Raw genomic sequence first — 16514 nt, 5'->3', positions numbered from 1 at the left:
TGCAGAATACGAATTGAACTTTAATTATATGTATTCAAAACTAATAATGAGGCTGGATTTGCATTATAACGCAATAAGAAAAACGAGAAAAGATAATGAAAATGAACAGAATGAAACTGAATAACTTTTACAAAGCAAATACTGGTTATTAATTAGAAAGTTAAATGTGTGTTTATTGAATTTGTCTTCAAATAACATTAATAATGGGGCTGATATGTTATTAATGAGAAATATATCTTAAGTAATATAAAATAGCAACACTACTGTGTGATATTTAAGGAAAGTGTGAAGTCCGGGTGGTCATCCCTTGTCTGTAGGGGTTCTTGCAGAGAGTCATTGAATGCAAATATGACTTTATCTCATAAAACCTCTGTATAATATAATTCCTTGTTTAATGTTTAGAAACTGGCGGCCTATTCACAAAAGTAACAGACACTAGTGAGTAATTTTCATGTGTAAATTTACTCTTATACTTATGTAACTTTACTACTTTGGGCTATTCACAAAATCTGAATGTACAAGTACACCAGAGTGTAAACATGCATGCATCCGCCCCCTCAAAACGGGGGTGGAACCAGATGTATGCTTGTGTCTACTGTAAAAAAAGGACCAGCAATGAGTTCAGCACAACACAGTGCCAACCACTGGTACTGCAAATCATTCCTCCCCAATAAAAAATAATGAAGTTAAGACTTAAAATAAAACCCCTTAGGAAATAATGTTGAGTTAAATTATTTAAGATAGTTATAATTATAAATATAAATTAATGTAAAAAATCTAAAAATAAAACATGTTTGGTTAAAGTAGCATTCATTTTTGTTAATAAGGCTTTCGATATGTTCTTTGATACTGAACAATCATCCCCATTAATAGAATCACCCAGTAGACATAGATGACACATTGAGTTAGGATCACATAAGTAATGAGGACCTTGCAAATAGTGATCACATGCTCCCCATGCAGAACATCTGGATGCACCCACCACTGGCCACACATTGTTCAAGAAAGGTCGAGACCCACTTGGAGTAACTATTTGACCATTACATTATGACTCTTAGGGGTCTATTAGGATGGTGGGCGGACTCTAGTCCGTCCACCACCCTAGCGGTGCTGGGACTGGCTACCGGTGGTGCAGTGGTCCCACTCCACCAATTAGGATGCCACCGCCACGGTGGTGGTGGCATCTCACATATAGAACATTGTGGCGGGCCGTAAGCAGCACCCGCCACAATGCATTATGTGCACAACGTGATAGACACCGCGCGGTGCCTGCCACCTTGTGCATGTCAATGTTGGGGGGGTACCATGGGTACCCACAAGTGCAGCCCCCCACCCGCAATGGGCCCCCTACTGGCAGAAAAGCGGTGGACGGTCTTTCCATTCATCGCGGCATGGCGGGGGATAAAAGGCCGCCCGGCGGGGTGTTTTGGCGTTCCGCCTGCCATCCTAATAGACCCCATAGGCAGGAACCAATGTTCATCACCACATATGGTATGCCAGAAACATTTATGGCTTGTTGTACGTTGTCTATAAAATGAACGTGAACCCAATATAAAATGAAGAAAGTCCTCAGACCTTGTGCCTGTAACTGTTCTCCCGGCTGCACTGTTTAAATACACAAGTTCTTCCTGTTTGGCCAAACATTTCTTGTCTTCTGTTTTTTATAAGGATTTCAAACCCAAGCAACGTTTAGGTGAGTCAGCCAAGAGCATTGGGACCAAGGAATCAGACTGCAGCTGGATGAAGGTGACCCTGTGCAATGACAAAGGTGGACAGACTCCACAATTGATTGGAAGTTCTGCTAAATCCAAATGTCGATCCTGAAGCAGGCATCACAGAGGGTATGACACCACATCCAAACCTGAAAGATTGTCTTCTAAAGCATTTGGTGTATGATAAAAAGATAACCTGAGTTCCCTGCCACTGACAGGGTCTGGCAAATTACCTATTTTATCTGTTCCAACTGCTTCAGTTGTAATGCGTCCTCGGAGGTGAATAAATAGAAGTCACTTTTTTTTTATAGTCAGCATGTTAGAAAAGGTGAATAGTTTTTGTAAATCCCTTTCTGGCTCCCAGGGTGCTATTTTTGTGATACAGCTATCCTGTATGGGTGGAGTTGGCACCTCAGTCTCATAGATTTTTAACTTAAAGAAGTTCTCAGTGCTAAACTGGTTTCTTAACACCATTAGCATCTGAAAGGAGTGAGAGGTGTGGTCGCTTGGACCACTGGGTCTGACACAAAGTGTTCACCTGACATCTGGGTAGGACACAGGGTGTGATTCGGACTTTAGGGAATTTTGGCCTAAAAAACTGGGTGTAATTTGTGTGTGGCCAAAAGGGGCCTGCAGTTCCTGAGTTATTTCTTTTCGGTGTCTATGACTACAGCCTTTGTCTGGGAACAGATAGTGGCAGACTATCTGGCTCACTTAGTATGTGCATCACGCAGACCATCTCTACTTACTGAATAGGGTGCACTAGGAGAGGGCGAAGAAACATTTCTACAAAGTAATTATTTTCTCTCTGTTAACTATTGGTGTAGGGGGGCGTGGCTTGCGCCCGCAGGAGATGGCGGCATTCCCTTGACTCTCCGTGGAAGCGGGGACGGCGACGGGGCCGGTGTGACTCCTCACACTTCGGAATGATGACGGACTGCGGGAGGGGCTGTGGGAAGCCTTGAGGTACTGACGGACGTGTCTTTTCAGGAACCTCCGTGACTGCTGCAGGCATTTTTACCTGACGTGAGTGGCGCGTACAGCTGTGAGGTGGCGGCCACCATTACGGGAGTCCCGCTGACGGAGCTCCGCTCCTAGCGATTTTCCTATTATCTCATGACCGCTGCAGTTCACGCCTTAACAATGCCGCATTCCTCTCACCTCTACGCCCTGCCTTAACTCTCACTCCTCATTTTGCCTGCTATAAGTGCTACTTCATGCGTTGTGATTCCACCCTTGGGCAGCTGCCGTCATTTCCTGGCTTCACATTACAAGAACTCTCGTCTCAGCGCGGCTTTCCACATTTTGCTGACGACGCCATTGAGTTGGTATTTATCCATATCTAGCGCTGCCTTTCTCCATATGGAAATGTTCAACAAGCATTATTACTCTTTGTCATAGTGGGTTTTATATCAGAACTCTACATTTGATACCCACTTCTGCCGTTTTCTCTTACTCTGTACTAGCGGCATTTATATTATGCTTTTTGACCTATGATCACTACTGTTATATTTATTATATGTTTATTTCGTCCTCTGTAATAGATATATTATTTCAGTCATTGCTTAATTGCTTAGTTGCACTCGTGTTTGAGTTGTTGTGATTTGTGATTTCATTGCTCCTCACATATATCCTTTTGAACCGCTTACACCGTTTATGGACAGGCAATCCAAAGACTTACCTAAACCATCCTCCTCTTCACGCAAATTCTTAATTCGCATGAGCTCTCGATACCAGTGCCTCACAATGGAGGACTCACCTGATGTATCGCCTAAAAGCTCTTCGGCATATTTGGCTTCATCAGTGTCCTCTGCTAATAAAGGCGCCATCAAAAGGTTGAAAAAAGGTCCTCCCTCCCCTCCCAAGCTGCCTACTTTGGTAACAATGGATATTCTATTAGATGAAAGCAGAGCCTTGCACCCTTTTATTAAAGAGACTAAAACCACACTTCAAATGCTTTCTGAGAAGTGGTCAAATGTTGACGACCGTGTTACTCAGTTGGAACAAAATGTCACTTCTCTAAATTCTTCTGTATCCAAGGTTGACCCGCTGTGCGCACAAGTTTCAGCCCTACACAAGCAGCTTGAAAATTTGGAAAACAGAAACAGGAGAAATAACCTCTGCATTTATGGTCTTCCGGAAGGATCAGAAGGCTCCGACCCCCTTGCCTTTTTCAAGTCTTTCTTGCCAAATAGTCTTCAGCTACCTGGAAGCACCAATCTCAATATACAATGCGTTGTCTGCCTCTGCAAACAGAAAGCCGAGGGGTGTTATCCTCTTCTTCCTTGAATACACTGATCTACTTATGGTTTTGTCAGCACCCAGAGCCATGAATCGAATTACCTGGCCAGGGAACTCTCTCTCCTTCTCACAGGATTATGCTAAATCCACTGCTGACCGTTTTTATCCCTCCGACCAAAGCTTCATTCTTTGGGAGCACGTTTCGGTCTATTTCATCCATGCCTGTTTAAAGTGATTCTCAACAACAAAACCATAACTTATGATGATTATGATGACCCGTTGAAGCTGAAGAGTTTTTTTTACTCCCACTCTACTGCCATCGCATTCTAAATAATTTTTCTCTGCTGAGGGTTCTTGATCTTGTTGAGCTCATGATTGTTGATTTTGATTGTTACTTATAGGAATCGTCTTATGATGTATATTTAATCTATTTATTTGTTCATTAATATTATTATATATTGTTTTTGTCTCCCTTCATATAGATTTCCTCCCACGTGCTATTTTCCTTCCTTATATTCTTGGCGTCCGCTGGAGTCGCTTTCCCTTCACGCTTTCCCTCCTGAGTTTTTGGACCCGTCATTGTTCTATGTGGCCTCCACCCTCCCACCCCTTGTATGTTTTGGACGTTATGTACGTTGTTTATTCTTCTCATTATTCTATTATATTCTGTCACCTCTCTCTTTCTTTGCCTCTTTCTTCTATCATGTAACTTCGTTGAACATCTCTTTGACTTCATATTCTTCTCTGTTCTACTCCTTCTTCACAACTCTCACTGGGTACATTTTTACTTTCTTTTTCTTCTATCTTTTCTCTTCTTCGATTTTTCTTTGTTACGTCTCATTACATACAGTTCAAATGTAGCTAAATACAGCTTTAGTTTTTTACGATGTTGCTTCAAATGGCTTTTATTATGCATTTACAGTTTTTATATCTTACGTTATTGCTTTCATTGGCTTTTTAGATATGTTTATAATTTTCTTGTATGCCCTTAAAAGTTGTATCTTGGAATGTCAGTGGTTTACACTCACCTATTAAGAGACAGAGAGTTTTAACACATCTCGTAAAACTTGATGCAGATATTGCATGTTTACAGGAGACACACTTGTCTGATGAAGAATCAGTCAAACTAAAGAGAGGCTGGGTTGGAGAGGTTCTCTTTTCCCCGGGTGATGGCAAGCGAAATGGTGTCCTTATGTTGTTTCGGAAATCCCTTTCAGTCAAGATAATAACACATGCTATAGACCTCATTAGAAGATGGGTTCTTGCTAAATTTACGGTGGATAACATCCCTTTTAAATCTGTATGCTCCCACGACTGGTGACGCCTCCTTCTGGACTTCTTTAGCCTCACACATTACGCAGCATTACGAGGACAACTTCATATTAGCAGGTGACTGTAATGAGGTTTTTGACCATTTTTTAGATAGACATTCTTCCAGACCTTTCTTACCTCATAAATCTCATGAATCCTTTACACAACTTATTTATCAATATAAATTTATTGATGCATGGCGGCTATGTAATCCTACTCTGAGAGAATATTCCTTTTATTCACCCAATCACGGTTAGATTATTTTTTCATTTCTCATCACCTTTCCCAATCACTTACAGCTGCAAATATTGGCTCCATCCTGATCTCTGATCATGCTCCTGTCACCATACATCTGGATATACTGCAGAAACCCACCCTCACTCATAAATGGCGTTTTAATAATTCTCTACTTTTGGACTCGTCTTTTACGACATCTTTTGCTTCTTTTTTTCAGGAATATTTTCTTTTCAATCAAACAGACGCTGTTTCTTTTCCTGTTGTCTGGGATGCATTTAAAGCATCAGCTAGGGATTTCATCCTTAGATATGTGGCACGCAAGCGGAAAAAGGCGCAACAAATTTCAAATGATCTGTTATCCAAAATCAGCTGGAACAGTCTTAATATTCTTCTAAGTAGACCGATATTTTATCTGAACTTATTCAAACTAAATTCCAATTCAACAAAGACACCACTAACAATGCTTCCAACTTCCTGTTAAAATCTAAAACTAAATTCTATGGCGGCCAAAACAAAGCTGGGAAATTATTGGCTAACTATTTAAAAGTCAAACAGAATAAAATTAATATAGACTCTATTTACGGCCAAGATCGCTCATTGAAACGCAATGACGATGAAATTCTAAATGAATTTCTCCACTTCTACAAGTCACTTTATTCTTCCGAAACTCTTTCTTCTGATTCCTGCATATCTCAATTCCTCTCCGAGATCCAATGTTCCCCTGAAGACCGTCCTGATCTTTCATCCTTGGAAACTGATCTTACGCAGAAAGAACTTCTCCTTGCACTGAAAACTCTTAAAAAGGACAAAGCTCCCGGGCCGGACGGCTTTACAGTAGAATTCTTCACTCATTTCTCACACTTGCTAATTCCTAAATTGCATATGCTTTTATCCACTTACCTACAATCTGGCGCCTCCTCTGGCTCTTTCTCAGATGCTCTTATTTGCCTCATTACTAAGGAAGGTAAAGATCCGCAATTTTGCAAAAATTACCGACCCATTTCCCTGGTTAATATTGATTATAAAATCTTCTCTAAAGCATTAGCCTTACGCTTGGAATCCTTCTTACCTGAATTATTGGGTAAGGAACAATCTGGTTTCGTTAAAGGTAGATTGCCTACGGATAATACTCGTTTGTTTTTTGATATCCTCTCCAAGACTTTACATTCCTCTCATCCCTTGGCAGCCATTGCTCTTGACGCAGAGAAAGCGTTCGATAGAGTTGAATGGCCCGATCTCTTCCGTACATTTGACTGGTTTGGCTTTGGCCCAAAAAGCTCTGCTTTGATTTCTATTTTGTATTCCCACCCAGAGCAGCGAATAGAGGCACTTCTTCATATTTCTCTCCTGGAAGAGGAGTAAGACAAGGGTGTCCACTTTCTCCTTTTCTCTTTTACCTCGCCCTAGAACCATTCCTGATACGACTACGCCAGAATGTTAACTTCCATGGCTTTACTTTTCAGCAAACTGAAGTTAAAATGGCAGCATATGCCGAGGGTGTTTTATTATTCTTATCTCAACCCCAATCGTCTCTCCCTGCCTTTTTAGAAGAGGTTAACTCTTTTGCATATGTTTCGGGTTATAAATTGAATAAAGCCAAATGTGAAATTTTGCCTCTCACTAAATACACCTATAAAACAGACTTTGTTAATTCAGGTTTTACTTGGAATTCCAAATCTATCAAATATCTAGGCCTCCATTTTACACCTTCAGTTTCTGGCACAGTTGCCCGCTGTATGGAAGAATGCATACAAAAACTAACTACTCTCACTACGAAATGGCACCCTCTATACTTATCCTGGTGGGGCAGATTGGACACCATTAAAATGATGCTTTCACCTATCGTCCTATATAAAATTTCCAATATTCCGTTTTCTATCCCTTTAAAGTATTTTAAGAAAATTAGTTCTGTCTTATCTGCTTTTTTATGGGGTCATAAAAAATCACGAATGTCCAATTCAACATTAGTTCGGCCAAAAACAGAGGGTGGGGTTAATTTTCCTGACTTCATCTTATATCATAGATCGTTCTTATTAAACCAAGCGTCAAAATGGATTTCTGAATCTTTAATTGATCATCCCCTCTGGATTAAACTGGAACAATCATTTATTTCTCCATTTTCCTTTGAAGAATACCTTTCCTTTTCTCGCAAGCCACAATCCTTGTCTACCCCTATCCTTAAGTATACATCTAAGATTCTCCCATCTCCCCCTTTGCTCTCTTTCTTCGATCATCCTATATGGCACAATAATTCTATTCTAATAAACAATAAACCAATCTTTTGGAAATCTTGGAGACAACATAGCCTTGTTTGGGTGCACCAACTATATAACCATACTCAAGATCAAATAATTTTTTTTCTCAGATTGCAGCTTCTCTTCACCTTCCACCCAGTTTTTGCTCCAAATATCTGAAGCTAAAACAGACACTTCAACTAGCTCACACAAATCATATTACTCCCTCCTCGGCCTCTTCCCCTGAACCTACGCATATAACTGCATTACGGTCCTTATTACTTCACGACGTTAGTGCTTCTAAGATTTATAGGTTCCTAAACAGCTCATCTGTTCCAAGACCAAAACCAAGACTGAACTTGCCTGGGAAGAAGACTTGGTAGCTTCTTGGCCTGTGGAATTCTGGGATAAAATTTGGCTCAAGCTACGTAAGTCCTCCAGGGCTGCAAACACACTCAGACACTCTTTTATGTATATAATCGACTTCTATTGTCACCACTTGCTCTTCACACAAGACACCCTGACACCTCAGATAAAATGCTGGACCTGCTCCCCACCCCATGCAGACTCATTTCACTTACTTTTTGAATGCAGTCTCACTCGTCAATTTTGGATTAAAGTGTGGTCTCAAATCAATTAAATTTTTTCTTCCAACCATCCTTTTTCTAATACCCATATTTTCTTAGGCAGCATCTCTCCTATTTGGATAGATTGTAACTTTAACATTAAAATACTAGACCTGCTATTAGCAGTAGCTTTCCAACAAATAACTACTAATTGGAAAGATGTTACCAAGTTGTCACATCAGGCGTGGTGGTACGCCGTTTGCTATAATCATTGTCTTGACACGACTTTTGTTTACCCACTACACTTAGCACCAAAACGGAAAGCCCTTTGGGAACCCCTTTTCGTTGTTCATTGATACCAGCGCTCGACGCTCTCTCTCCAAACTCCCCTTCAGCAAGAAGTACCTAAACCCCCATGACTTCCTTCATGTTGATACTTTTCTGATTCTATTTTTTATACTTCATTCATCATTTTATGTATCTTTAATTTATTATTACATGATACCGGTCTTCATGACACATTATTCTGTTTTCTTGTGCTGGTTTATATACTTGCCATTTTGCATTTCAATTTACTGTACTGTATATTATTTCTTATTGATATTGTACTTAACTTTTACATAATGTTACCTTATTTTTTGTCAATAAAATTATCTACTGGACTGAAAAAAAAAATATTGGTGTAGTTGGTGTAGTGTGTATGTGATGTTGTGGTGCTGTTGTTAATTGCAAACTGCATTATGTGCCAAAGTTGATATTGTGCAGATACAGTTCCTATATTGCATTTTCACTCTATGTTGCAGTATTTTATATGCATTGTAATTTTGTGCTTTTTTGTTGAAATTCTCAAGTTAATCTTTCTTATGCATTTATGAATAACGCTGAGATCCCAGAACGTTAATTTCTGGGAGTGCACTATGTACATTTGCCCTCATGATTAGAATGAGCAAAACTCACAAACATTTGGAATTGTATTAGCCCAATTACTAAAACTTGCCAGCTAAAAAATATGGAGGCTAGGTTTCTCAAACAGATTAAAAAACGTAATTAGTTTTGCCAAGAGTGGCATTTACACATGAAGGCAGACACATTTCCCTGGACTAAAAGGAGAACATTTAACACAAACATAATTGAGCACATTAAAATACATATACAATCCAAATACACAGCTCAAAAGAGAGACATTAATAGAACGATGTGCCATCTTTGAAGAGGTCAAGAGTGGTAGCCCTACAATGAAGTTAGCAAATGAACCATCAGCACCTCCCCCATCATATGCAGAGATTGGCAGGCTCACACCCGCTCTCCCTGCATTAGGTTACTCCAACCCAACAGTGATAGAAGCTGACAAGCCCCTCACCAAAAAAAGGTCAGTCAGATCTAAGCCTGAGAGGAGAATAATCAAGTGAGCCCATATGCCTCCAGCACATCCCAAGTTCCTAGGGAAGGTCCCCAGAAGCTCAACGCCCCACCCACCACAATTGTTGTGTGACACCTCAAGAGCGCGTAGGATATGCATTCCCACTGGGTCAAGCAAGCATAACCAAGTGTCAGGGACATTTGTGGCACTTCTAGGAAGTGATTTAGCAAGCTCGGTGGGGAAGGGAGCTGTAGTTCCCTTGGCACCGATGGAAAGGGTGCGGTGGCAGGACTTGCCCAGGTAGGTGAGGAGGAAATGGAGGGTGAACTTGAAAGCGAAGCCAGGTCAACAAAGCAGTGCTTAATTCAGAACAAAAGAGACAAGACAGACAGCATGAGGAAAAGAGGTGTGAGCTCCTACTCTGGAGAGAAAGGGCACACAACCGGTAATTAGACCAAGAGCACATGACATTGCACTCCACACATGCCGGGAACAGAGATAGGTACAGAGAACAGCACCGGGATAAAATGAAGGTAGCCAAAAGGCTACTAGAAAAGCTCAGAGTCACCCCAACTGCTCATCAAACAAGAAGTGCTGACTACAAAATTAAGGCTCAAGGTAGTCTGGTGCTCATCCACTCACGACGCAGTAAAAATATGACGGCACCTTTATGAGCACACAATGAGAGAAGGGACAAGGACATGCGCTGCTCCACATGGGGGAAAGGCAAAGACAGACCTACCCTTAGGGAAATAGTAAGAAAAGACCCATTTTATGATCTGATAGCAGATTGAATGAAAGAGAGGGACCAATATGATCAGTATTGGCCTAGGGAGGGATCCTATGAGCCTGAGGACATGACAGTACCGAAGGACTGCATCAGACATGAAGGAGGAAATCCCAACTGGAACTACCCCTACATGCATCAATGTCTCACCCAATGGGAGCGCTATGTTGAGGAAAAACTTGTAGGGCTATCTGGGTTGGGAATGTACCCGCTACTGCATAAGGGTGCAGTGGGGATTATATACGTGCTATGGCCCCAAATGGACAAAGAGGGACTCAGAACAAAGTTACCATCATTGCTAGATGGGGCATGGAACTGGATTACATGCTTCATGAAGAATACTACAGGTATCAGTCTAGCAATAGGCAATAATATGAGTCTGTTAAGCAGCCTAATTGGAGAACAGACAAACACAGTGTTTGTCCAAGCCCGCATTCCAGCAATAAGGTTAACCGAGAACTAGCATGACGGGCTACATTTAACTAGTATCAGCACAGGCGATGGATCACCCTGAGGGAAATATTCCCTGACCGCCAGATGTTGGGGCGCGAATGGCAGACACCATTAAGCCAGAGGAAAGAATAAGTGAGTTCCTGAACAAACTGAGGAAATGATGGGGACAAGAGACAAGACAGCCGTGGAATACCAACACCATACCAAGCACCATACCAAGCATGGTGACTAATGGTGTTCCATCCTTGTATCCACCATTCAGGGAAAGCAATTATCCCCAACCTCAGACACCACAAGGCATGAATGGGGGAAAAGGCAGCCACTGAGGAGCTCCCAACCCTCTTTCCCGCATGACAAGTGAAACAATAGGTTACGCAAGACTCAGGGAAACACCAACATTGAAGAGAAAATGCCCAAAGCTAGAAGATTCTAGACCAGAAGGCAGAGTCAATTAGCCAAAGTCAGGTACATTAAGGCCATGAGGGAGGGTCAGGCCATGTTACACACCATGTGCCCACATATTACATTCTCTGATAGTGTTACTAAGCCAAGCAGGGCATAACAAACACAACAGATGGTAGTATCAAAAGATGTAGCCTCCATACAAGAAAATAACTACTGGAAGGGGCAGCACAGCAGCCAAACAAAGTTCCTTTGAAAAAAAACAACTAGCAAAGCAATAGGATTCGACTAAAAGCCACAATTCCACCCCGCTTTATGCTCATGAGACCACCCCTGAAACATATTTACCACTAATTTAATCATTCATTTAGGATTGGAAGGGAGTCTCAACAGGTTATAAAAAGTTGTAATCCATCCAGAGAACTAATAATCACCAGTGCCCCCAAAATTACTAAAACACACCCCACAGGGGTCACCTTCCAGTGCATCACTAAGTCACGACTAGTGGAGTATGGAGTTCACAACTCCAGAGTAAATATACAGGGAGTCTAAAAACCATTAATTATGGAGCATGTGTAATGTATCTGAGTTAGTAACCAACAAAGCTCTTTCAAAACCAGCTACCAGAGAAGACAACAAATGCGCACTAATGCGACATGTCATCAACTCCCACTAAGCAACTAAGAGAAAAAGAACATTTTTCAAACTAACACCAATGGAAGGAGGAAAAATACAGAGCCTGCTGAACAACCACGTGAGTGCACTGTTCCTTTGTGTAATCGAGCCCTTTCATGGTGATGACACTCCTGAACTAAATACTACAAGCTTTTTCCTATTGGTGAGAAGAAACACAGCCACCAGAAGAGCATAGGTGGCTCCGAAGGGAATCACACCTCAAACTACACTACAATATCATGAAAAACTATTCTATATTTCTGTGCATATGTACCCTGTGTCTACCATGGGTAATCCCACACTTACTTACCATTTAGGAACTGCTGAGTCAAAAGAGAGTCACTAATGGGGAAATAAAGCGACCTCTTGTATATCACTTTCGATTGCACTGAACCAAACACTAGCATCCATCACGCATTACACAGCACCCTTTTACGTAATATTTGGTAACAACACATGACCTCAGTCGGCTTCTAAGCACTAGCCAGGTCATTCTATGTCTGTTCACTGATCCCACAGACGGTAGGCACAGATAGGCTTTATCTGTCCCAAGAGGTAGCCCCCGAAAAAGCCAAGGGCTTTATTCACCTTTACTTCTGCATGATAAGGGCCAGGATCCAGCCCAACAAGATAGAACCTTGCAGGGTATTTGTAAACCTGACACAATACGACATCAATCCAACAACGTTATACATAGTCACTGAACCCAATGATATCCAAGCTGAGCTGGACAGGATGCATAGAAAAGGTACCACAGGGGAGGATACTGTCTGGCCCTGAGACTTACCACAGAAGAGATTTTTGGAGGAAGCTAAATCCCCAACCCAGTGCACAAATACATCCACTCCAGTATTAACATTTGGACCAAGGGTAGCTCGTAATGTGTCCGGGGTGGTCATTTTTAACAACAAGTGGTCTCCTGATATGGAATACCTGTATAGGGCCGTCCAGCTAGGGGATGGAAAGGGGAATGGGTCATACGGGGGAGGGTTGAATGAAAGTATAGCTCACCTATGTCTGGAAATCTGGGACACTGAGGTGGGTGAATACACATGGTTAGATAGCAAAGGTGAACCCCTGATTGTATGGCAACTTATACTGTATGCCTTATGAGGAGAGGGAATGCTACTGATGGGCCAAAGGCTTACTGCTGCGTGATCTTGCACATTCCAGATATGCAATGGAGCACCTCCACACTAATGAATTTTTAGTGGCAGTGTCTGAAACGCATGCGTATACTCAGTTGGTTACAGTATGGAGAGGTTTGGCTCACTGGTGATGCTGCACACTCAGACCAAGGTAGTTCATGGAGAGGAGCTAACAGACTTGTACCAGAAGAATTCAAAATGTTCACAGAGGCACAGTTGTGGACAGGGAGTAGATACCCTTCAACACCCTAAAGAAAAAAGCTAATGCCCTCTGGTTGCAGAACCAGGTGGGAAATGCTCATAATGATGAACAGCACTGAGCTTGGCCTAAATTAGATCAAGGAAGAAATGCAAGCCATCCACCTCACGGTAATGCAGCATCGATATGTGCTGGACTTAATGACTTCAAATCGAGGGAGGGGTCTGCGACAAGATCAGCGCAGCTTGCTTTACTTTCATCCCCGGGACTGACATGGACAATGGAATATTAACACTTGCCATCCAAGCACTGTATAATCTATACAGAAGCATGCAGGAAGAAGGAGGTGCCCTTGTGCAGGAGAGGTTTTGGAGTGTAAATCACTGTCGTCAGTTGTTATTGTGTTTCTGTTGGTTTGCAGGTTTGTACAATCGGGGATCACCTGCTGGAAAAATGCAGGGGCATATTATCAACAACTAGTGATATTATTGCTAAATGAGCTAAGCGATATTTTTTTTATCGCCACGCATCGCCGGATTTTATCGCAGAGATAACGTGCTATTAGCAACATTTATCTCAAATGCGATAAAATATCCAACGATAGCGGCTCAATGCGATATTCAGGCATTAACGCCAATAGGGTCTTTACCTGAATATCCAACTCCCATTGGATGTACAGGTTAAGAAGTGGTCTGAGCAGGCGTTAGTTTTTGGCGATATTCGCGCTTAGCTCAATTTTTTTTAATTGCTGTGCCTGCGTTGATAATAGGCGATAGCGATGTTAGCGACTGCTTTCAGTCGCTAACTGGTTGGGTACGCCCACTTTGCATGTCATTAGCGATAAATATCGCTGACATGCAAAGCGGGCACCAAACCGCTCGCTATCGCCTCAAAGCTGCTGTTAGCGACAGCTTGCCAATAGGGCGAGGAAATTATCGCCGGTTAAGCAGGAAAAAGTCTTGCTAAAGCGGTGATAAGGCCCTTGATAATATGCCCCGCAGTCCTCACTTTGGGTAGAATGAAAGTACCCAGGCAAGCTTTTGCAGTCAAAAACAAACAAAGGGAACAGCAGGGGTCTAACAAAGTAATGATATAAATGCATGAGTTAGATAGTTTAGTTGAAGAATCAACTAAAGGGAGGAATGTGAAAATGGATGTCAATGCGTACATTAATAGAAATAAAAAAAATTCCTTATTAATCCAATCACCTATCCCAAACTTCACATGTACCTCAGCACGCAAGTATGTGGTCAGGCAATGCTGTGCAACCTAGCCCCTTGATTACTCAATAACGGGCCACAGTTGGGAGGGTTCATAGCTAGCAGATGCCACATTGAGTTAGGAAGACACAGCCAATCAGGGCCTAGCACACTTAGTAATCACTCGCTCTCAAAGGCCGGACATATGGACACATCCATCACTGGTTACACAGTGTCCAGAAGAGGTTGAGACCCACCTGAATAACTATTTGACCATTAATTTATGACTCTAAGGCAGCAACCAACATTCCTCACGTTGTATGGTATGCCAGAAAATTTTAGGGCTTGTAAGTGTATAAAATGAACATGAACCCGATGTAGAATGGAGACAGTCCTCAGACCTCATGCCTTTAACTTTCCTCCTGGTCACACTGTTTAATTAAACAAACTGGTCCTGTTTTGACAAATGCCTCTTGTCTTCTGTTTATTCTAAGGAATTGGAACTTGAGCAACATTTTAATTAATTCTATATATCACTTTTAATATGATTATTGTATAATAAAGATTGTTTTTTATTTAAGTAACACATTTTGTTATTCAAACTACAGAAAAATAATTTTTATTTCATTCAATATATTTAAATTTAAAGATGTAATTCAAAACAGAGGTCCCTATTCATGAAAGACCTGTGCCACTTTTACGCCACGTAAAGTGGTACATGCATGATGCAGCACTCTCATGAAGATTTAGAAGCCACACAAAGCCACCCTGAGTGGCTTTGAGTGGCCTCATAAATCATGAGTAAGGCGACGCAGCGTATATCTGAGCCTGGGATATGTGCAATGGTGTTGAGGTAGGTTTTCCCACGCAACACCATTGGAAGTTGACGCTGCCCCAGATTTACAAAGTGTTCTAAACCTGGGGAAGCGTCAGATCCATGCACCTCAAGAGGTGAGGCATAAAGAGGAGAAATATGTTCATTTTTCTTTGTTTTTTCCTCTTTCCATTTGTCCTGCATTCTGCAAAGGAAAGAGGAAAATGCCTTTTTGTGTAGGAAGATGCCCCTTCCTGCACAAAAACAATCCTGCTTGCCACGGTGGCACTGTTGCACCATACACCTACGTTGGCGCTAGGCTGCAAAAATGGCACCAGCGCATGCAGATAGAACAGGAATGAACCATATTGCTTAAATACTGTGCATTCCTGACCTTTCACTTTGGCAAATGTCAGCGCTACAAGGTGCCTTGCAGCGCTGTCATATGCCAAAATGCCATAAATGAGGCCCTAAGTTAATAGTGCTAATATATACAATTAAGTCATACTAATATTTCATCTAAAAATTATTTTGATATTGGTTTTTAACTTGAATATCATTTTCCCTTTTCCTAAAATGTTCCACAGAGAGGTTCCATAGTCAGGGAGCAAAACACAATGATAGTAAATGGTCATGGTAAACCAGGACCTAGGCATGCCTTAGGGTCGACTATGATGGAGTGCAGGCCTGCTAGACTAACCAGGTTTATCTGGTCACAGGTTTTAACCTGCTACTAAGTTCCTGGTTTAGAGCTTGGCAGATAGGATTTACTCTTTCCGGGTGATGGAGTAAATTACTCTGTTACTCTGAGCAACTACCAGTCTGCAAAATTTTGAGATGTCCAATAGCCGAGTGGACAACTCTTCCATTGCCAGAAACCGCAGTCACAGAGGTACCTGTCAATGCTCTAAAAGTTTGATGGACAGCTGTGTCAAAATGTCCTAGCCATTTGGCAAACATTCAATATGTTTTTTTATTTTCGAAAACAAAATTCCAAAGCTGGATTTTATTTTTGTAAATAAAAAAAAAAAAAATGACTCCCTCACAATGGGAGATTTCTCCAGCGGTGTGGTGGTCATAAAACTTTTTTGCTGCCCTTTACTGCCAGATTTTACCTGCCGATGATGGACAGCAAAAACTGTCCATTTAACCTCCCACCCTAATTCAGTTGGGCTG

The 16514-nt window shown here is 41.6% G+C and overlaps 1 long non-coding RNA gene across 2 annotated transcripts in view; it reads left to right on the top strand.

The window, feature by feature from the left end:
• Positions 1-16514, top strand: part of LOC144791609 (uncharacterized) — a 52976-nt gene that overhangs the window by 16313 nt on the left and 20149 nt on the right. The window contains exon 4 of one of the 2 annotated variants that reach the window (XR_013602436.1): positions 1669-1841. The exons of the other annotated variant lie outside the window; for it this stretch is intronic. This is a non-coding gene — a long non-coding RNA (uncharacterized LOC144791609). The remainder of the gene's footprint in view (positions 1-1668; positions 1842-16514) is intronic. 2 annotated transcript variants of the gene reach the window in all.

Source organism: Lissotriton helveticus, chromosome 11 (assembly GCF_964261635.1).
Source record: "Lissotriton helveticus chromosome 11, aLisHel1.1, whole genome shotgun sequence".
NCBI classification, from domain to species: domain Eukaryota; kingdom Metazoa; phylum Chordata; class Amphibia; order Caudata; family Salamandridae; genus Lissotriton; species Lissotriton helveticus.
Note: the sequence above shows the minus strand (reverse complement) of the source record. Positions and strands in the feature narration are given on the sequence as shown.